The 24267-nt window shown below is 35.8% G+C and overlaps 1 protein-coding gene across 12 annotated transcripts in view; it reads left to right on the top strand.

Annotated features, from left to right (window-relative positions):
* PPFIA2 (PTPRF interacting protein alpha 2) overlaps positions 1 to 24267 on the top strand; it is a 496304-nt gene that overhangs the window by 244944 nt on the left and 227093 nt on the right. The window lies entirely within an intron of this gene.

Below are 24267 nucleotides of genomic sequence, written 5' to 3'. Positions count from 1 at the left end.
GACTATGTACATACTGGTTAATCATCAAGATTTCTGAGAAACAGTGGATTTTATCCTAAATGTAAGGTTCCTTTGAATATACTTCTTGCCAACCATTCAGATCATCAAGCTAATAAGAAAGAGGCGTGTAGCCTTATTGTAGTTTCCATCACTGTTGAGTTAGCATTATCTGCTATTTTTTAGGTACCAAATATTATTGATGACAAATAAAATATAATTTTGTCAGCTAATTTTTATAGTGATTTTAAAATTCTTAAAGTAAACAAATATTGTAGAGTTCATGAGATATCAGTCATAGGAGCATGTTATATTTTCTCTCATTAAATTCATTTTAGTTTTCCCATACATAATCTTACTGATTAAAGCAAAGCAGGGAAAAATGTTAAAGGAATGCAAAAAAAAAATGCATAAGAAGAAAGGCAGTAAGCATCTACAAGTGATTCTTCTTTAAAATAAAAGCACAAGTGCCAGCTTAAATAGTGAAATGTCATAGAATAACAAATGAGTTAATTTATTTCTATAGTCTGTTATTAAGGAAAGGACATGAATTGAAGCAAAGAAAAGGCTAAATCATGTAGGATAGTTTAGTGTATTTACTTTGAGAAATAGAAATCAAATTTATTATTATATATAAGTCATTATTTTGAATGTCCAGCTTTGTTATAAATGCGTCATTTAATTGTTCAGAATACTATGGTACCTCCCTAAATCTTTTTTTTTCCTTTTTTTTTTTTGTAAATTTTTAATTAAAGTATGGTTGGCATACATTATTATATTGGTTTCACGTGTCCTATATAGTGGTTCCACGATTATGTACGTTACAAAATACAACGGTAAGTTTAGTTACCCTTCGTCACCATACAGTGTCATTAATAGTATTATTGATTATATTCCCTATGCTGTAAATTTTCAATTTTGTTATTAATTTTTTAAATTTAAATTCAATTAACATATAACGTATTATTAGTATGTAATTGACATATAGTGTACTATTATTTAGATTCATCAGTCTTATACAATACCCAGTGCTCATTACATCATCCAGTTATCCCACCTTTACCCCTTTCCCCTGCACAACCCTCAGTCTGTTTCCTATGATTAAGAGTCTTTCACAGTTTGTCTCCCTCTCTGGTTTCATCTTGCTTAAAGTAAAATAATATAAATTTTTTTAATTGAACCGTCTCAGTGGAGAATTTCCTTATATGCGTATTAAATTATAAGAGAATGCATAACTCCAAAAAGGTCCTAACTTTGAGTAGATGAAGATACTCTTTGAAAAATTGATTTCTAAAAGGGTTGAAATAAAATAAGTATTTATCTTAACGGATGTGTAATATTCCACTGTGTGAATACATAGATTAATGAGCATTAAGTCATGGCTATTTTTTTTGCTGACACAAAATATAGTGTAGTGAACATACAGTTATATACATTTTAAATAATTTTGAAGGTATGATAGGATAAATTCTTAGAAGCATATTGAGTTACCTGCATTTTTAATTTTAATAAATATGAGCAAGTTATTTTCCAAAGATCTGTATGACTTTATATTTCCCTGGTTGAATGTGTACCTGCTCTGCCTGTCACCTTATAAATGACATCTGTAACATTTATGGCTTTATATTTGACATCTCTGACACTAAAAGGAAACACTGGTGTCCTTCTGTAAATGAGGAAGTTGTATTTCTAGGCAAGTGGGATATTTATCTCTATGTCTATCGACCTTTTGTGTCACTTGGTAATCTCTCTTTTCTGCCCTTTATTTAGCTTTACAAAAAAAATTTGGCTTAGTTTTTAAAAAAATTTCTTTGTAAACTTTCATTGGTTTTAGTTTAATCTACCAAAGCCTTATTTTTCATTGGTAAACACTGTTGTCAGTAACTGCACACTGGATTTTATATGTCTAACTAAATATCAGTAACATGACTCACAAATCCCAACAAGAAATAAACCATGCCACTGACTTTTTTGGTTCCTGTATTCTTTTTCCCCAAGTCTCTACTTTGAAGACATTAAGGACTGTGGTAACTATTGTGTAATGTAATTTTTTTAAATTTTGTTAGAAAACATAGTATCAAGGCATTCCCATTAGCTATTAGATTATTTTAGGAAAGGAGTCTTAATGGTATTTAAAATACGAAATGCCTTCCTCAAATACAAGATCACACAAATGCTAATGATGAAGAAAAAAGCAGATGATCAAAGCCCACAACAATAAAGCACAATATTAGAAAGAGAGGTGTGCCTGTGAAATGCCTATGTACATAAAGTGGTTCACTTCTAATTTTCAAGGTAACCTTGGAAAGCATGGTCCATGTTAAATGTGCTTTTATGCTTAATTGGCCTCTTTGGTAAATCTGCCCTAAATAATTAAAATGTTTTTGAATCTTTAAGGCATTTTGAATTTTGAACCTGAGTACTGTAATTTCTAACTAATTCAGTGTAACACATCAATAAAATGATTTCACAAGCTCCACTCCTATATCCTTACTAATCTACCTGAAAACACAATGCTAGATAATTTATTCACCTCGTAACTATATATTGAGCCTCTGCATTGGGCCATGCTTTGTGCTGGGCACCAGAAAAGATGACTAAAATACAGAACCTGACCTGGAACAGGTGTCAGTCTAACTGGAGGTCAATCAAGGAAAGCTGTGATGACATCAGAGTCACTTAGGCATGTATAACGGGGAACCCCAGGTCCAGCTGGTAGTGGGAGGACAGAGAAAGTTTCCTGAGGAAGGTGACACTTGCGGTGAATTTTAAAGGAAGATTAGCACTTAGATCAAGGCGGGCGCCTGGGTGGCTCAGTGGGTTAAGCCGCTGCCTTTGGCTCAGGTCATGATCTCAGAGTCCTGGCATCGAGTCCTGGCATCGAGTCCCGCATCGGGCTCTCTGCTCAGCAGGGAGCCTGCTTCCTCCTCTCTCTCTGCCTACTTGTGATCTCTGTCTGTCAAATAAATAAATAAAATCTTTAAAAAAAAAAAAAAAGAACTTAGATCAAGGCAAAATTGTATTGCAAACTAGGATACAGAATATGCAGTCTCAAGTGGAGATTTCAGGGAATGTAAGTAATTTAGTTTAGCTGAGAGCATGCACAAGATACTAATGGGAGGGGGAACAGGAGAGGTAGAAATGTGCCAGGCTATCATATGTCTTTTGTGTCGGTTTGAGGCGTTTAGATTTTGTTATGAAGACATTGGGGAGCCATTATGGGATTTTAGTAAGGAATAATGAGGCAACATCTCCTAAGTATTAGACACATTGTTAGCTAACATGCTGACATTGATGGACACTACAGAAAGAAGAACTAAAGCAGGCAGAAAAATAAATTACGTTGTGCATCTCAGTAGGTCCTAAGGGATTCAATTTACTATGGTAACTGTAGTCCTTACTTATTTAGTGCTACATGCTTATGTGTTAAATGTTTTTCATGCTTTTGTGCCATTTAAACTGCACAAGAACCCTATGAGGTTGTTACTAGGCTATTATCTCTTTTTAAATGAACAAATAAAAGTACTCTGCTTCCGAATTTTGCAAAATTAAAAGGGGGATAGTAGTGACCCTTCCTTTGAATCAAGAGTATCTGCTTATGTAGATGTGCTTGATCTATCAGCTTCTTAGTTGGAAATGGTTGGCCATTAAGGAACTCCTTATCAGGAATCCAACAATAAATTTTCATTCATTTGTTCTGGGTTGTTTTTGCTGTTGTTGTTTTGCACTAAGCATTAATTATGTTCCTGATATTGAACTCGGTGCTGGAGACATGAAAGAGAACAATACAGTTTTTTCCCTAATGGACCCTCCAGTGTAAAGGAGAGCCTAATGAAGCTTTGGGTGTATTTTTATGTTTTGGAAATCAAATTCTACACAGACGTGCTCATACTTGCCTAGTGCTTTATAAAGCAATATTATTCAGGAATGTTTTCCTATACCTTCCAAATTTTCCATGATTTTAAATAATATTTTAATCAGCTTTAATTATGAATATCAGTGTATATAAATCTTGATCATCATTTCTGATTATTTCCTCACAATGATTTCCTGGAGGAGGTATTAGTTGCTTAACAAATAACTTTGCAGAATACTATAATGACTAACAGTCCCACCAGCAAGTGCCAGTAACAGTGTGAGAGGAATTTTTCTAAAATTTTTTAATGTAAATGTTACCTCTTGGCATGGTGTTGGGAAATGTGCAAAGATGGGTCAAAATGATCACCAGGTTGACCTAGCATTTTTTAGAGTTTTCTTTGGATGCCAAAGAGTTTTCAGTTTCTGTTGTTTTGCTTGAAGATTTTTCATTTTTTAATTGCTAACAATGACTACTTTTTGAAAAGCCGTCCATTTATTTTGCAATGAAAAGCCACAGTATGTGGCTTTCCTTTTTCTAGTAAATTATTGTTGAGAGTTTAACAACTACTTGTCTACTTCTATTTGAAGATTATGGAAGAGATGAAGATGGGAAACAAGAAAAAATAAAAGACAGCTAATTAGAATATTTTAATAGGCACATCACCTTCCCTCACTGAAGCTGAATCAGTTTTGTGGGGGTGGTTATGTTTTCAGACTTAGCCATCTTTTTATTATTTCTAGTCACGAATATTTTATTTGCAATAGCATTTTCTTTGAAGGCTTTCGTTTATGATGACTACACAAAACTAGTAGCTCATGACATTAATTAAAAAAAAAACAGAACTAGTTATGAGCACCGACCCTAGTTATATTATGTTTAAATCCCTGCTCTGCCACACACATTTATGATTTTCTGTACCTTTTTGTTATTGCTGAAATGGGTATAACCATGAAATAATTTCATGGTGTTGTCTTTAGAATTAAAGACATAAAATCTGCAGAGTTTGGAGTAGTATCTGGCATCTAATAAGTAATTAATAAATGCTAGATATAACATTATATATTTTTCTTTTAAAATTCAGTTCAGTGTAAATGATTTCATGTTGCCATGCTAAAAGTTTAAAAGTTACACACATATCAGATTCAAGTGTAAAAACAAATTTGAGTTTGTCTGTAATTAGAAAAATGAACATGTAGACAAGTTCAAAGTTCAAATTATCTGGAACTCAAGAGAAATGTATGTTTCTTTAGGAAGTTATATATATAACACACACACACATATGCAACGGCCTTGTTTGTTTATTTGTGTATCTGTTGCTAACGCAATATATAGAATAACTGTTTGAAAAATACTGAGTTTTTAGAGATTCAGTTGAGATTTGAAATTGTATGTGAAGATAAATTTTGGAATCTGCCAGTCGAAGAAACCAAACTATAAGGCATAGGCAATTTGGTGATTGGAATAGTCAAGTTCCTTTATCTGGGAAATATGTGTCTTTCTTTTTTCTTCTTCTCTCCTTTAACAGAATATCTAACAGAATATAATGGTTCTGAACTTTTAACAATGTTCACATTACTTCCGATGAAGAAAGACAAGGTTGAGTTCTCACAGAACCCATCTTGAGGCCTTTGTTATCAGGGAAAAGAGAGAATATTTTCTTCAAAAGTGGTGCCTGACTTCCTCTCTTGTTCAAGCTAGTCTTTCAGAACTCTGACCTGACTGGGTCCACAAAAAACACATTTGATTGTGGGAGTAAGTAGAGGCGATCCACGGCTTTGAGCTTGGGGCAGAGAAAAGCCAAGAACTGCATTTAGCACAGGAAGACTTTATATAATTTTAAAAATTTAAAGAGAAGGTTTGGAATCAAGAGCTAACACTGCAGTGAAGGGTCCTCACAGTGGGTTAGGCGGAAGGAACAGATTCAGACTGCAAGGCTTGGGAGTGTTCCTGGAAGCAAGAGGACACGATGAAGAGAAGGGAGCTCTTAAGAGTCCTAAGATCCGGGCGCCTGGGTGGCTCATTTGGTTGAGCGACTGCCTTCGGCTCAGGTCATGATCCCGGACTTCCAGGATTGAGTCCCACATTGAGTCCTGCCTTGGGCTCCCAGCTCCTTGGGGAGTCTGCTTCTCCCTCTGACCTTCTCCTCTCTCATGCTCTCTCTCACTCATTCTCTCTCAAACAAATAAAAAAAAATCTTAAAAAAGAAAAAAAAAAAAGAACCCTAAGATCCTTGGGACAAAAGGACTTTATACGTATCCCTACAATTAAAATCTTGTTCATCTCAGCCCTAAAACCTGGTATTTGGCCCTGATACATGAACTCAGACCAAAGGTGAGAGAAGAGGAGGGATAATACACCTTAGTAATATAATTTGAGAGTCCGTCCTCATCAACAGAAAGACTAGTGTTAAAAGCCTTTTTTCCCTTACCATTTTCGAAGTCCTATATAATATTTGAAATCTATGAGCCCTTGTGGAGGGGTACTACTCAGATTTCTATCATCTGCACATCTAAATACCTGATCAGGAGTTCATGGACAAATGGTTCTACTTTGACTTGGGCCCCAATGAAGTGGTATTTTTTCTGTACTTTTAGATGCCTATAAAATGTGCTCTTATTGTTTGTAATTCTTTAAATTTTAAAACGTTCCTGCCATAAACATTTTCTCATTTGTTACCTGCAGATGATTCAAGAGACATAAGATTTATATTATGTATTTTTTTCAAAGATGCAAGGCAAATATATGCAGATGATAAAGTTAATGCCATACTGTAAAATTTAATAGAATGGACTAGAATCTAGAGTTAAGGGATTTAGGACTTATTTATTTCAGAAATAGGAGTAAAGACTCTATGGCATTATTATTTTTTAAATTCCTAGCACTAATAAAATTTATAGATACAAATTGAAGAGCCTCTGGTCATGTAACAGAGCCTCAAATGCAAGCTGTGTTCTGTGCTAGTCTCAAACTTCGCAGCCTTTAAGAGGTTTGACAGGTCCCTCTGCCCTTTCACAGATTATTATCCATCTAAAGTTTATTATACTTTGGGTTTTGAGCAAAGGAAACACTTGTGTGTCTTATGTCTGTTTTAAAAGGATCTCTCCAACAGCTATGTTGAGAGGAGATGGAAAGAATCAAGATAGAAACAGAAATTAGTTATGAGGTTACTGCAGTAATCCAGAGGACAGATAAGGACAGCTTGAGCCAGCATGATTGCTGGGAAAGAAATGGATATGCTTTGAAAAGTAAAGCCAATGGAACCTCTTAATAGACTGAATAAAATGTAAGACAGGAATCAAGGGTGATTTCAGGTTTCTTGGCCTTGGTAATATCTAAAGAAATTTAATGGAATATTTAATACCAAAAATTACTTCAGTGATACATATGAAGTTCAATTAAAATATTCCCCAGATGTTTGAATAAGAATTTCAGCCTGGCTTTTAGCTATGTGTATCTAGTTTCAAGTTCATGAAATATAGATAGAAGGATATACTTCCTTGTTAACAATCTATGTTAAAAGGGGGGGGGGATACTTTCTTGCTAAAACTTGCAAGAAAATAATTGACAATGATAACATGAAGTTTTTAGTTTAGGCATGATAAAAAATGTGGAAAAGACTTAAGGGGATTTGTTGAAAAGAAGATCAGTTTGAACCAATGATATTGCATGCTGAAAATATTGTCTTAGGCTTATCCATGAATATGATCAAATATATATAGTGGATCTATAGTGGAAAATTTATATAGCAAAATATGTCCACTAATATTGTGTCTAGATAAGCCTTTATGTCAGCCAGGGTTGCTTATCTGAACCACAGAGAAAACAAAATGGTTTGAGTAACTATTTCAGTTCTCCCAAACTGCTACATAACCATCACCAATCTAGCTACAAAAGTGAGAAGTTAATTCGGTATATAAATGGATGTTTGAGGCCTTCGGTCTTATTCTCTTATGTAATTATGGTTGAGAAAGACTGTTCTAGACAGGGGTCACCTTATCTAGCTGGTCACCTGTTTTTGTAAAGAAAGTTTTATTGGAACACAGCTGCATGCATTTGTTTACAACTTACCTACGCTACTTGTGTGTCACGAAAGTAGAGTTAAGTGGCAGGAAAGAGGTTGTACAAAATGTTTGCTGACTGGTAATCTCATCCACTGAAAATAAAAAGAGTAGTATAAGAATAGAAAATCTGATATATCTTGTGTTTGATTCAATTCATCAAGTAATAATTCCTTAGCATAGGTCACATTCTTTGTTTGGTTTGGAGTTAAAAAAGGATATGGCATAATCCATGTGCTCAATGAGCTTATCTTTTAATAGAAAATGTACACATAAACAAATGTAATGCAATGTTAAGTTAGAGTTATATGCAAAGTCCTATCTGAAGTTAGGTAATTCTGTTGAATGTGTATTGGGAAATGTTCCATGCAGAGTAGGCATGTGACCTGGGCTTTAGAGAACCTTGGAAATTTGACAGGAAGAAAAGAAAGAAGATACAGTCTGGGGCACCTGGGTGACTCAGTCAGTTAAGCATCCGACTCCTGATTTGGGCTCAGGTCATGATCTCATGGGTCATAGGATCAAATCCCTATGTGGTGCTCCATACTCGGGGAGTATGCTTGAGGATTTCTCTCTGTCTCCTTCTGCTCCTCCCACTTGTGCTCTCTCTCTCTCTTTCTGTTTCTCTAAAAAAAAAATGAATAAATCTCTTTAAAAAAAAAAAAGCATTCTAAGAGAGATGCACAAACAAAGAATAAAAGTTACAAAAATGTATAAGTGTTAGTCCTTTCAGACAGCTACCACAAAAATACCATAGACTGGGTAACTTATAAACACTAGGAATTTATTTCTCAAAGTTCTGGAGGCTGAGAAGTCCAGGATCAAACACCAGCAGAATCAGTGTCTGATAAAGACCCACTTTTTGCTTCAGAGACAAATGTCTTCTTTCTATGACCTCACATGGTAGAAATGAGAAGGGAGCTTTCTGGAGTCTCTTTTATAAGGTCACTTCTCTAATTCATGAGGATTTTGCCTTCATGGACTAATCACCTCCCATAGACTCCACCTCCAAATATCATCACATTGAAGATACATTGAACATATAAATTTGGGGGGAACATAAACATTCCATCTATAAGAAGGTCTCTGTTGAAAAGTAAGTACAAAAAATATTTTATAGGCCCAGTTTCACTGAGTATCTGACCTCCAGTTTCCTCAACCTGGTTCCTTGCATAAGAATGGCAGCGTTCTCGTGATACTGATGGCTGCTCTGCTATTTGTTGGTAATCCATGTTCACTCTGTATCAGAGACCTGACAGCATGAAGATAGTTCTCTTCTGGGTTCTGTGCTTATTCTTCCCACCAGAACAGATGTTCTTGAGGTCAAGAGAATATACCCAAGAAGATCCCCCATACTCTTTTTAGATCATTTCTATGTACCAGAAACTCTGAAATTCCCTAATCCAATAACCCTGGCCTTGCTTCCAAGGTCTGAATGGACCTCTTCCTTTAGTCTATAGACCTCATCTCTGACATGTGCATCCTTAGGACACATGAGCCAAAAGGAGGCTGCTGTGGCGAAAGAGCTTGGTCCTATGGGCCACATGCATGTGTCAGACACATGCATGTGTCTGAGTCCCCTCACTGTGTGGGACAGAGCCAGTGGTGGTGGGAAAAGAAGGGGGACAGCATTAAACTTCCATTTGCATTGTTGTGATGGACCCTGCAAACACTATGGGCAAGCCTATAGCCCGAGGCCAGAAAGCATGTTCCAGCTGCTAGCTAGCACTATAGATCTGGGTATAGATCACACCCACTTGAACAGGGAACCAGAACTCAACAAAGACACGGAATAAAAACCGTCATGGGAAAAACACCTGGCTAAAGAGAACAGAATGCCAGATCCTGGCCTTTTGATTAATTGCCAAGATATTTTATCTCATTACAATGATAAATTGTAATGGCTACTCTGCCATCACTCTCAGTACATTCAGGTGCACCTTCTTTTTGGATTTTAACAGTTTCCTCTTTCTTCCCTTTCCTTGCCATAGTCTACCTGCCTCTGAACTTCAAAAATTAATGAGAAAGAGGATTAAGAGTTTTAAGTACATAGGCAATAAATAAGTTTATTTATAATTAGTTTATTATTTACTATGAAATCACATGTAAAAATATCTCACAACCAATTGTAATCTGCCTCCAGAATATCACTCTTTAATCATATTGCTTTAAATATAGTATTATTTTTGCTCAAGTTGTCTTGTTTGTATCTTTTTCATAAACTAAAATAATCCAAAAGATTTTCTTTTTAATGGGTTTTAAACCCAGCATTAATTAGCAGTCTGCCCCAGTTTTCTATACATTGTAGATTCTGCTTAAAATAACTTTTTTGTGTGTATTTATACATAGGCATCTGCATGACTATTTAGGCTGTGAGGTGCACTTAAAAAATGTAGTATTTATAAATAGGGAGAAATGGGGAATCTACTCAGTTTACCAGAGACCCAGGAAAATTTGTTTCTGTACAAAGACTAGTTTTCAGTTCATACTTAACCTATAAGGTTTTCAAAAACTGCATAGATGACACAAATTTCAACTTTTTTGTTATTCCTTCATTTAGTAAAGCTTATTCTTTTTACAGAACAACTAAAGAGTGAGTAGCCTATGTATCTAGACTTCGCTAGCCAGAGTTGAACTAGAAAATTTGATCAGAGTCGGATTGCAGAAAATTGTATATGCCATTCTAAACTTCATCTTTGAACAATGGGAATTTGTCTGGCTGTTTTGTTTTGTTTTGTTTTGACAGTGAGAAGAGCAGATCTGAGTTTCAGGGATATTTCTTGGGACTCTGAAGGGCTGTTTGCAAAGTGAAGATTCTGAAAAAGAGGAAACTAGTTAGAAGGTTATTATGATAGTTCTTGCTGAAAGTGGACCATGGCAATGGCTGTGCGAGGGAGAGAATAAGAGAAAAGAGCTAATCAAAGAGAAATGTTTCTTATAGGAGGAAAGAATGTTTAGTTTGGAGAAAAAACCCACACACAAGGTTTCTAAATAACTGAAGATCTTATGTTTGGTCTCAGATTCTCTCTGTCTCACTTTCTCTTTCTTAAAATTTCTGTGGGCGGATGGCTTTTATGAAGGCTGTGGTTTCTTCTAGAGGAGATGTTCCAAATAAAGGGAGCATTTTAAGTTGTATTAGTTAAAAAATGGTGGCCTCGTTTTACTGTATCTTTGATATTCTTTAAATACATAATAAAAAATAAATTTAGATTAATTTAAATCAGGTTCTCTAAGAGTGAGGCTAAAACAAGAAAGACTGAAAGCTTTGCTCATAACGAGAAAAACTCACTTAATCTCCTTTATTAAAATTATTAATTAGATCAGGGGATGACTTCCATGAAAATATGGTCTTCTACTGGAAAACAACAAAACAAAAAAATGCCCCCAAAATGCACATCCACTTTTTTTTAAGACTTTATTTATTTGACAGAGAGAGAGAAAGAGATCACAAGTAGGCAGAGAGACAGGCAGAGAGAGGGTGGGAAGCAGGCTCCCTGCTGAGCAGAGAGCCCGATGCGGGGCTCGATCCGAGGACCCTGAGACCATGACCTGAGCCAAAGGCAGAGGCTTAACCCACTGAGCCACCCAGACGCCCCATACATCCACTTTTTTAGAGAAAATGTTCCTTATTATGTAACTTCCCCTCAGTCCCAGAGCTCAGATCTGTTCCTTTTCAAAACCCCATTAGTGTCTCTACCCATGCATCTTTGGCTTTCAGTTTCTTCTTCTTTTTTTTTTTTTTATATTTGCCTTGGAAGCATGTTGGTAATAGCAGTATTAGGAGCACTATTTATACTTAAGAGCCAATCTTGGAAATAACACTACCTTTAGTATATACTTTTAAAATTTTTATTTAAAAAATAAAAATGTTAATAGATAAGCTTTTAACAATAAATGTAAAGATTTTAAAAATATGACCACATAATATTAGCTTCTTCTATAAAGTGGCTAGTATTATTTAGTTATAACAATCCGTGCCTCAAACATTTGCAAAAGTCAGTGGCAGTGTATCTACTCATTTGTTTATTCAGTCACTTGACAACTATGTTTTGAGAACCCCTTTAGTGCCAGGTACTTCTTTAGGCTCTATAATATAGCAATGGTCAAAATAGAGACATGTGCTTATGTCATGGAACTTACAGTGTGGTCAGGAAGAGACAATAAACAAACCCATTTAAGCAAATATATACAATGTTAGGTAGTAATGAATATCCTGGTTGAAAATAAAGCCAAAAGAATGTTGCAAATTTAAGTAAAGTGGTCAGATAACACCTTGATGAGAAGGGGACCTTCTAATAAATTTTTGATTGAAACAAATAAGAAACAATCTAGGAAAAGGCAAAGGAAATGGCAAGTGCAAAGGTCCTGAGGTGGAAGTATTCCGAGCATGTTTAAACAGAGGGAGAATGATTACACTACAAAGGGATTAAGATGAAAATATTCAGTGGTGGAAATCAGAGGAGTTGGGTGCAGATAGTGTAGGACATTGTAGGCAATATCTAAATGACTTGGACTTGAGTGAGTAAGAGAATGAGATAAGAAGCAACTTGAGAATTGTTAAGGTAAGTGTGTGAGGTAAGAAACAACTTGAGAATTGTGAGCAAAGAGTGGTAGTGCTGGTCTGACTTTGGTGTAAACAGGATCTCTTGACTACTGTGTTGAAAATAGACCAAAGTAGGGCACCTACTATTATTGGCACTGGTTTTGAACTCTTCCCTGAGGCAGCTTTATCTGAGTTAATCTGATTATGAGGAGCAGAGGTCAAGACTATAAGAATCAAGTCCATGGACAAACAGAAATAGCAGTTAAGAAATCAGGGTCAAAGTAACAGCTAAAATTCAGAGAAGCTCACAGCTCAAAGATATAGGTCATGTAGCAGGTGAGGATATGCACATCATTAGTATGAGTGAATGAATGACTACTTGACACCCTAAATGCTTTTTAATATAATACCCAAGACAGATAAAATCTGTTTATGTTAATTTAAATTATATTTTAAAAAGAAGGACTTACATATTTTAGAAATGGAAATTGAACAGTTCGTATTGTACATAACTGGAGGCATGTGGTTAGATTGAGGAGATACTGGATGCTGGAGTGTTGTCTGTAGAGTGTGTGTTTTGGTCTGGAAGCTTTCTAATAAGAAGTGGCTAACAATTTGGATAAAATGTGCAAATGAATTCAAAATTAATAAAAGTCGTGGAAATTATTTAATTCAGCAACATTTATGGAATGGTCATTATGTTCCAAGCATTTTACTACAAACAGGTGCTTAGCAAGGATGGGGATCAGGGGTGCATAGGATAGGGAGAGTGTATACTACAGTGGTTAAAGCTTCAGCCAGAGAATCTAGAATTCCAATTCTGATACTCTTAGCTTGTGACATTGCTCAACCTCAGTTTCTTCAGGTATAAATGGAGATCTCAATTTCTGTTTCATAGGGCTGATGGAAGATTAAATTAAATAATTATATAAAGTGTTTAGCAGAGAGCCAAGTACACAATGACCCAGTTAATGGTGACAGTTGCTCTGTTACTGGTTTGGTTTTTTGTTTGTTTGTCTTTTGGTGTGGTTTTTTGGGTTTTTTTTTTTTTTTTTTTGGTCTAAGTTTAAGAGTTTATAGGTTAGGACAATAAATATACACTTCACAATGTTACATGTTATAAAATAGATTGATACTATATAGAGATAGATGGTTCAATGTAATTGCAAGGAAGATCTATCTAAAGATACCTGTAGGAATCAAGAAAGACATCACATAGGTAGATAAGGGAGAAAATAAGTTAGATTTTGGAAAATGTTCAAGGTAGAGGTCATCATTCACTAATTCATTCATTATTAGTAATTTTATTTTGTGTATGCTGTATTCTGGAACTAGGCTAAGAATTGAAAATACACATCTTTATAAGAAATTATCTTTGCCCACCATTTTCCATTATGATGAGAGCAACTGGAGAGAATCAACTGTTAAACTATGTCAGTCTGTGTTCCCTAAAGCTTCTGTTGGTTATATATCCTGAGAGGAGAATTGAAAGAAGGTAAATGAGTTTGAAGTAACGAGAGAAGCAAAATGAAAAGATAATCCTGCAAGTATCCATTTTAGGTGCTTTATAAATATGTTTTCCTCATACTAGAGGAGGAAACTTAGAAGCAGGGATGTTAATTATTTTATCCAATCACTTAACCAGGAAAGGGAAGAATTGAGATGCACATGACTGCAGCTAACTTCAGGGGAAAAGGAAGCACATGTTGCTATGTGCCCAAAAAGAAAGAAGACCTGTATTATTTGTCAGCATCTCTCATGACAACCACAGATGGCTCCCTGCTTTGAGGAATTGGTCAGAGTTGGGTTGGCAGAAGCAACCAGGAGAGTCATGTTCCTTTGGTTTCAGGGTTCCTGGTAGGGGCTGGAAATAACAAGGCAGAATATTGGAAGAGTAGTGTTCTGGAGCCATTATATAGTAGACACTTAGGCATGGAGAATAATCAGGGACCCAGACACAGAATCTCACATGAAATGAAAAGTTCTTGGGAAGCACTGGACTGTCCATGCTTTAGAGTTATGTGATCAACTGGACTTCCCATTTTTAATGGGGAGCCCTAAAGTCTTGCACATGAAGAAATTTGTTTTGTAAGTTCAAGATCTCTGCAGACAATTTTAAAGCCAAGAGTAAAATTCTTACAAAAAGTAAGATCTTTTTGTTTATTTTCTCATTTTGCTACATTTTCTATAAGAAATTCTTAGTTATTTTTATTAATTGTTGAGTGGAACTCATGGAACCATCAGATACATAGAAAAATAATTTTTATTGCATTTTAGATTACATGATCTCTAATTACTAATTTGTGTTAGAGTAGGACTGGCCATGTGAAAGGAGAAGCACTAAGCCCTTTGAGGGAGACAAAAACCTTAGAAGTTTAACAGGGTTCTTTCTGTGTACAATTGAATTGTGTTAAATAAGAACTTTGTGAAAACCTTGTGTGCTGCAGGTGTTATGGCTCACATCATTTCTTCCTATCAAAAGGGATAAGAAGCACAGAAATAGCTACTACCAATGATCTCAGGGCAATTATTGGGGCATCTTCCCTCCAAGAGAATGGGATCAATATTGCATTTGATTGGTGATCTCAGGAAAATGAGTGCCTTCCAACCATGGACTGAGAGGGTGCACATCATTTATACCTTCAGGTGAGGGAGGATGAGAGATCTTTGGTCTTTACCCTTTATTCCCTGGCTGACTTTGAAGAATTTTTTAATCCCCCTGAGCTCTACTCTCCTCATCTGTAAAATAGGGAAAATAATATTCACTTCAGAGACTTCTTAAATATAAGTGGGATCTAATGGAAAGTTCTCAGCATGGTACATACATGATGACTCATCCTCCCTTTTCCCCCTTTCTCTATTCCTCAGCAGTGTAATTATTATTAGCTGAGCCTCTACCTCCAAGGAAAGAATTAACCGAGGAAAGAGGATGAACTCTCCTGGGGCATTGCTTTTGACTGCCTCTCTGCTCCGATGTAGAATCAAAGACAGAGAGGAGATCAAAGGAAAGAGAAAATGAGAGATACAGACTTTTTTTTTTTTTTTTTTGAGTTTATCAGCAATTTCTGTAGCTGGAACAGAAGAAAAAAGTAGTCACTGACTCCCCCTAGTTGTTATTGTGATTGATAATAGAACTTGGAGAGCAGATGTGGAATGGCGCACCCTTCGAAGAGACATTGCAGAGGCGTTGTGCAGAGATAGGATGTATGTCCTAGCAGGGAGAGGATGTTCCATGAGTTCACAGCAGGAGTAGCAGAGTCTGCAAAGGGTAATGTAGCAGAGGTACTGAAGTTCTTATAGTGTTGTACCTGTAGCTTATAGTATTGGCTTGTGACCAGCAGGCCAAAAATGTCAGAGAGAAAGAGTATCTTAACAATCTCCTTCTTCCATTGCTTGATGCACAATGCTTTTCTTTATCTCACTTTCTCAAAGGGAAACATGCATTTTTAAATCTCTATGACCAGACCCTCTGACAGGACGCAGCAAGAAGGGCACACCATAACTGTGATATTTTTGCAAAAAATTAATGACCTCAGTGTAATCATGAGAAAATATCAGATAAACCCAGATTGAGACTCCTTCTATAAAATATGTGACCAGTACTCCTCAAAAAGGTTGAGGTCATGGAAGACACAGAAAGACTGAGAAACTATCACCAGTCAAAGTAGACTAAGAAATGATGACTACAACATGGCATAGTGGTGTCTTGGATTGGATTCTGTAACAGAATAAAAGTATTAGTGGAAAAATTTAGGAAATCTGCATAGTTTATAGTTTGTACCACTGTTAATTTCATAGTTTTGACAAATGTTGATGGTTATGTAAGATGTTAACAGTAGCTGAAGCTGGGTAAATGGTATATAGCAACTCTGCTATCTTTGTAACTCTTCTGTAGATTTAAAATTGTTTCAAACTAAATTAAAAGAAAATTCTATGGCACATACCACAGCATGATCTCTTGAACCATGTCAGCTTTATGTAAATTTGTGAGAATGAAGGCTGTCAGGGTTTTTGTTCATTTTATCATCATTTGGCATAAGGTGTCCTTCTCATCTGTCTCTTTCCAAGCCAATTTTAGTGAAGAGCCAGGGAAAGGAAAAAATATGGAAAAAGGAAATGGAGCCCTGCCCATGTAGGTAAAGGAAACTCTTTAGAACTAGAACTTAAGGTTGTGCTGAAAAAGTATTCCAAAAAAACATAAGAGATATGGGGACTTATTTAGATGCAAAAATGTCATGAGGAAAGAGAAAAGGTTCTTTTTATAGTTCATCCTGATTATGTTTTTTCTGATATAACTCTTATACTGAAAGCATAAAGGAAATCCCATGTTCTAATAAAAAGGAAATTAATTTACAAATAATCTTGGAAAGAAAAGATATTAAGTCACTAGTCTCATCCATAAATTCTAAAGCATCTCATTTTTTTAATCCTTAATTTTCAATATTGTTGAGTCAACAAGTAAGTGGTAATGAAATGACCTTAAAATGTGGCCTCAGTGCAGTTGCTTCTGTGGTTTTATTAATCACAAAGAACAATCTCTAAGAGGCTTATTTCTGTAGTCACAACTGACATTGGTGAATAAAGCATTTGGTTGTCTCTAGGGAAGTGGGACCTCTGCCAAACAGCTCATATGCATGAGGAGCTAAGCATGGGTTAGAACAGGTATTTTGACCTTTATGATTCAGGACTATTAATTATGACAATTTTTTTTTTTTTTTACAGATACTTGAATTCTTTTCAAAAAAACTGTAGCCCCACTCTCCAGGGAAATGATGCCCTAGTATGGCTAAAGCCACTTTCAAGTCTATTAAGTTAGCCCTATTTTCTTGGAGGCGTCATAGTCAGGAAGAGCAGGATGTGGTCCATTGCATAAGATACCTACTTTCTCAGACTTACTTTTTATGACTCAAAGCTACCTCCTTTTCTGTCTTACTAACCCATCCTTCTAGTCTTACTCACATAAACATAGCATCATCAGCATCCCATAATACACATATACTCAGAATATCCCTTCTGTTTTATTTCTGAATGTTGAATTATCTCATACCATCTTAGAGGGGTGGCTGTTAGAAACCCTAGGCTCTGCTCATGTGTGTTAAAGCTGACAAAATATATAGAGTAAAAATTTATTGATACCATTTTCCCCTTCACATATATTTATGGCTTTTTTTTTGCCACATTTGCTTCATGTATTTCCTTCTCCAAATTTTTATCTGGATCACTTGAAAGTAAGTAGCAGACAGCATGGTGCCTCACCCCTAAAGACTTAGCATGTCTCTTGTAACAGTGGAGACTTTCTTCTATTATAGTACAATACTATTATTGCATCCAAGAATTTCACACAAGAGTATTCTCCAGCAGTCCACAGTCAGTCTTCTCCCATTCTCCCCAAAGTACTCTTATCATTTATAGCTCTTTTATTCAGTCCAGAATTTAATCAAGGATCACGTGGATCCATAATTTGATCTTTCATGTGCTCCATTTCCTGATTGATTTGCCTATTGAAGAATTGAGGTGATTCTCCTTTCTCATACCCCATTTCACAGAAGCCTGTCTCCCTCTATAGAAAAGAAAGATGAAAGGAGAAAGGAAGGAGGGAAGCAACAAAAGAAGGGAGGGAAGGGGGGGGAAAGGGAGGGATGTAAGGTATCATTTTCACCCAATTTACGTTTTTCATGGTACAGAGTTCTAAGTTATAAAAACTCCTGAGACACCAAACAATAAAACAAAGCATAGCATGGGCATCTGTGAAGTATTGTTTAATCAACTTACAATATTCCTCCCTAACTTTTCTATTACGTTATGCATTGCCAATAAAATTTACCTCCTCTATCTTATAAACATCAAACTTTATACTGTTTTTCTTTGAATAATGTTTTGACTAATAATTAGTCAATAATTTTGACTATTAACAAGTTGACTAATAATTTTGACTAATAACAGTTTGTGAGAATTCAAACCAGAGGAAAATTTAAAAATTGAACCTTATAATATTACACATTTTTACCTTATGATATTATTCAAGTTTAAAAATCGAGCCTTATGCTACTATACATTTTTATACACTTAAATGTATTTATTGCAGGCAGTTATATTAGGCGATTGGGGAGTGACTCTAAGCTTAGAAATACATTCCAAGTAGTGAGAAATGAAATGGAAATACAATTTAGGTAGAAGAAAAATGCAAAATTTCAGTCTTAGAGAAGAATTTGTGTTTTTTTGTTGTTGTTGTTTGGTTGATAACAGTGATATAAAATTGCAAAGGTATTATAATTCAGTTTGATGTATTTAAAAAATGATGCAATAGCTTTATTTTAATATGCCAAATATATACATATATCACTAAAATATATTAGAAATTCCATAGTTTGTTTCCAATTAAACATAGAGTAACAAATTATATATATATCACTTTAAAGATGTGGGAGGAGGTGCATTCTCTAAATTTCTTAGGGAATTATTGAACAAATATATTTGAAGACGAGTGTCCTAAATATTTTCAAATCAGGACTTTTTGTCATATTTGCAACAGTGCCTCTCCCATTCTCATTCTCCATGTTGGCTCTGGTTCTTCCTCTAACAAAATGGACATTCCCCTCATGACACCTCATCTACTTATGCCTTATGCTTCTGTTCTGTCTTTGTTGTTACTATGGGAAACCTAGTTCTGCTCCTGGCAAAGTCTGATCCCTTCTTCAGCTCCCCTCTTGCCTACACAAAGACATTTTCAATAACCTTCCTTTCTTTCTCCTTGTTGCATCAACGTTCAAAAGTTGGTTCTTTTGAATGTGAATACCATTTTTAAAAACCCTTTGACTCCACTTAGGGTTCTACCTACTCTCCCCACCACAATTTCTTTCATTTTTACAGCAAAATGACTCAGAAAGTTGAGAGTGCTTGTCTCTAATTTCCCTCATCAGATTCCCTCAGGCTCTTGCCCTATCTCTCCAGCAAAACTGATAATGTCAAGAATATCAGAGTTTTCCATGTTACCAAATACAGTGATTAAATTTTTGTCTTCAAGGGTATTTGACTGAGCTGATTATTCTCTTCATGCACCATGTTCCAGCCTTACAGTAATAACATTCTATGTTTTTTCTCCTCTCTGGCCTCTTTCACTCAGTTTCTTTTATTATCTCCCCAATATTTAGATATTGAGGAGTACACTGGACTCAGTCTTTGGACCTCTTCTTTTTTTAAATGTGTTGTATCATATGCCTTGGTAGTTTTTGGCTAAATTATATACTTAACTATAATTTTATAAATAATGACTCCCAAATTAATGTCTCCAGCTTGGACATAAACTTCAGATTAAAAAGAAAAAAATACATCTTGGTTTTCTAAATGGCATCTCAATTTAACATATCAAAAACTGAGCTACTGACTTCCTACCCCTTGCTTCACACCTACTCTTCTCAAAATTTTCCACATCTCTCTTCTGTTCTTCTAGTTGCTTTGGCCAAAATTCATTGACTCATCTCTTTATCTCACACCCACATATAATTTTTCAACATATCCTGTTGGCTTTATCTTCACAGTATATTTTTTATATACTGGCTACTTAATCTAGTTACTTCAGTCACTTCCGTGGCTAACATTCTGGTTCAAGTCATCCTTACCTTTCTCTCTGAGTTCTTACAATGGCCCTCTCATTGGTATTCCTCTCTTGCCCTACTTCAGTCTCTGTCACAAGCAGCTGCCCAGAGGATTACATGAACACTGAAACTGGATCGAGTCACTTCCCTGCTCAGAATCTTCCAATTGCTTCTCAAAAGCCTCAAGTCCTTACAGTGGCCTATAGAGTCCCAAGTTACCTCTGGGATCTGGTCTCCTTTGCTTTGCTTTCTTGCTCATTCTGCTCAAAATACTCTGTCCTTTGTGCTTGCCCTTCTATAATATCAGATATGATATGAGATCCTACCTCTTAGGTATCCACATGGCTTACTCTGTCATCATCTTTACACCTTTGCTCAAATATCACACTATCCCTGAGTGCTCTCTTTCTTTGCTATCTAAATTGCACCTCCACCACTCCCTGTTTTGTTTTACTCTCTAGCACCACCACCACCTAATATTATCCCTACTTGCCTGTTTGTCTTCTGTATTGTCTGTACCGCTTCCACTGTCCCTGCAACGATTCCCACCACCATTCCTTGCAGGCTCCCTAAAGGTGAGGATTTTTGTCTGGTTTGACCAAATACAGCCTTCTACTCTATTTCTATACTCTGGCAGAGTCCCCAGTCCTCTTCTAGGAAGTCTATCAATATTTTTGAGTAAATGAATCCATGGTAAATATAATAAATTTTTGAAAAAAAATTATGAGGAGATACTCTGGCTTTTTTTTTTTTTTTGCAGATTTTAGTGTATCAAACATAAGTAGCATAATACCTACATGATACATCTTTTTCCTAAAATAATTTGTAAGATAATTTTAAACACAAAACTCTTTCTGCTTAGGTTTGAATAATTATAAAGAAAAATGAATTGATTACATTCTGGGACAGTTAAAGTATTCATTGACATAGTAGGACATGAGCTGGGCTTTAAATAAAGAACATAATATTTAGAAATGTAGAAAGGTGAAAACCAGGATGATCCAAGTGAGAGAAATGAGGTGAAACTACACTGAACAGGCAGGGATGTGTGTAAACTTGCTTTTCTTCCTGAGCAGAGCATCCCAGTTAAAGGGGAAAAGCTATGGCTTAAGCATGTAGGTAGAGGCTAGTACCTTGAAGGAAGGGCTAAGAACTTTTCACTTCATCCTCAAGACATGGGATATTTATCAAATGCGAGGTGACATATTTTGAGGGGGGAGTATGGGAATGAAATGCTAAACAAAATGTTGGATAGATGATGTTCTGGCTGTAAGATTAATTAAACATAAGAAAGACAAAGTAGAGCATCTGGATTGGCAATTATTTCAATAAAGTGAGGATGAAGCCTTAAAAAAAGAAAAAAAAAGTAATGCTGAATTCCAGGAAAATAGCAGAAAGTAATTTTCCTGAAGCATGGTAGAATGGAGAGATACAGTAATTTGTAAGAAAGGGTTGCAAAAGTCTAACAGAGTGGGTGAAAAAGGAAGACCTCTCTCAGAAGATAGTGTTGAGGAGGGAGAACATTCCAGGCATAACGAATAGCAAATGCCAAGTCTATTTGCAGGCAAGAGTTTAGTGTAAAAAGGGAATGGGTAAAAGTAGCATTATGGTAAGTAGGAAATGGCTGGACATGAGGCCAGAAATTAAGTCAGAAACCTCGAAGAAATGAAGTCAGATAATGGCTTACAGTCGACAAATTAGGGCATCATTTCCATATCTGAAAGACAGTAGAGGAGTTATGCTTCAAAGAAAGTTGAATGAGTTGAGAATGTTAGACCTGAGGAGAATCCATGGAACATGTGCTTCAAGAAGAGGGATACAATGAGAAACAGGCAGGAAATAAGTGATAAGACTGAGGGAAAAACGTACATTGGAAAGGTAGGAGGTGGAAGGTGCTCTAACAGAGAATGTGCTGGTTTGGAAGCCTTAGGAAGCCACAGAAGATTTTGCTATTGCCTTTTCTCCTACAAAGTCAAAGGCAAAGCCCCTTAACAGCATTTGCTTTTATCTGATGAATGTGAATCTAACACCCAGAACAGGATGGAAATATACAAACTTTAGTAAACCTCTAATTGTGTTTAGTGCTTTTACATTTACATGTTCTCAAGCATAAACATCCAGCAGAGAAGAAATAGTATGTTCCTCATTTAGAAACATTAGTAATGGCAAAATGGTGATAGAGACAACCATGTTAAAGAAGGATCGCAGTGGCCTGGATGCATTTCTCTCTACTTGGCAATAAGGCCCTTCCACTGAGGCAGGTGTTTACATTTATGTTGAGTTTCTACTGTTTGCACTTCCAATTTTCAGTGGATTGCATTTCCAGGAATATCATGCAAAGCAACATGCATCAAAATGAATTATCAACAACAATAATAAAATCAGAATTGTCGAAAGGGTGATCTTATACCTCCTAAAATTCCCAGGGAACCCATCTGTGAAACAGCAGATGTTGTAAGTGAGTTTTATATTTCTCAACTATATAATTAGTTTATTCAGTATGAATTTATTAAGCATCTACCATGTGCTCAAAACTGCAAAGCTGTTTATTCATGATACCAGGAAAAATGTTAGGACTTATAATGAGGAAGATCTTATCATGGAGAACACGGACATATTTATAAAAGAAGACTGTGAGAATAAGTTAAAAAAAGAGGGGGGTATGAGATATATAAGAAGGAAAGAGAGAAAGAGAAAGGGAGAGGGAGATCATTTATTTCTAACTGGTGGAATATCTGGGTGGCCTTCTCTGTGCTGGTGGAATACAAAATGTATCTTTTTTTAAAAGGTTGTATTTATTTGACAGAGAAAACAGAGATCACAAGCAGGTAGAGAGGCAGACAAAGAGAGAGGAGGTAGCAGGCTCCCCGCTGAGCAGAGAACCCAATGCGGGACTCAATCCCAGGACCCTGAGATCAGGACCTGAGCCGAAGGCAGAGGCTTTAACCCACTGAGCCACCCAGGTGCCCAAAAATGGATCTTGAAGGGTAGGGAGCATATCATTAGGAAGCTATGCAGCCAGAGTTAGGGCAACATTCTTATCAGCCTCCAATTGTGCAATGTTTTGAATTGTTAAATACGATGCATAGTCAAGTTTCAAAGAATATAGCGCTTTTTCAGGTCATATATAGCTTAAATACTGTAAGGCTTAAGTAAGATTATACTTGATAGAAATTTTATTGCACACAAAAAGTTTTATGGATAGCAACTAACAACTGAATTATTTGAAGTTATGTGAAAATTAAACTTTAACCAAAGACAAGTTTGTAGATTGTGTGATGATGGGGTGTAGTAATTATTTAACAGAAAATTAAGATAAAGATACTTTTTAAAGTATCTTTTTGACTACCTGATCCATAATCAAAACTGTCTAGTAATATTCCTGTTATTTTGATTGCTTTAAAGTGGTGCTTTGAAGCATACATATACGCAAACATTCAGATAAACAGAAAAATCAGAAATAATGTCCTTGAACATGGAAAAAATATCTTGAACTTTCCTGTTACCCCCAGAATATTTGGTAAAATACTTTATACTATTAATATTTTGATCTATTAATAGTATGTTTATATGTTATTGCTAGAATACTGAGCTGCTAGAGAACCATTTTTGAGCTTTCTCTAATACTTTGACACTTTGAATATCTGAAAATTTATGAACTACCTGAGTAATTAACAATGCCCATTAGTACAGTTTATCATTTTTGTAACTCTAAGTATTACCAATTAAAATATGTTGAGAATGGTAAACAGTATATTTGACCCAAGAAAAATTGAACATTGATGATCTGGCCTAACTAATTTGTAAAAATAAAACAGGGTGGCTGACCTCTATGAACTTAAAACTGTTGTACTGTGCTCAGTTTACCTCTGTTCCATTGTTTATCATTCATTCAAACATTTCAGGATCCTGCTCTGCTCAAATACCTCATGTGAGAAGCTTACAATAAAAAGACCACAGTTTCTGCCCTGCAGAGTCATGTGGTCTTGTGTGGGAGTTAGACATCTGCACACATAATTACAGGACCATAAATAGATCCCCTGGTCTATGGAAAACCTCAGGATAGATTTCTTTTTGTTGAAGACAGTCTTCTTAGAATAAAGGATATGCCATCTAAGCCTCAGAGAATGAAGAAGAAACATTCAGGTAGACAGGGCAAGCAAGATCAGCATGAGCAGAGGAAACAGGTGGTTCAAAGTAAGGGAGATCCAGTGC

This window comes from Mustela putorius, unplaced genomic scaffold (assembly GCF_011764305.1).
Source record: "Mustela putorius furo isolate JIRA1106 unplaced genomic scaffold, ASM1176430v1.1 tig00000640_pilon_pilon_pilon, whole genome shotgun sequence".
NCBI lineage: Eukaryota > Metazoa > Chordata > Mammalia > Carnivora > Mustelidae > Mustela > Mustela putorius.
This window is presented reverse-complemented; position numbering and strand designations above follow the sequence as displayed.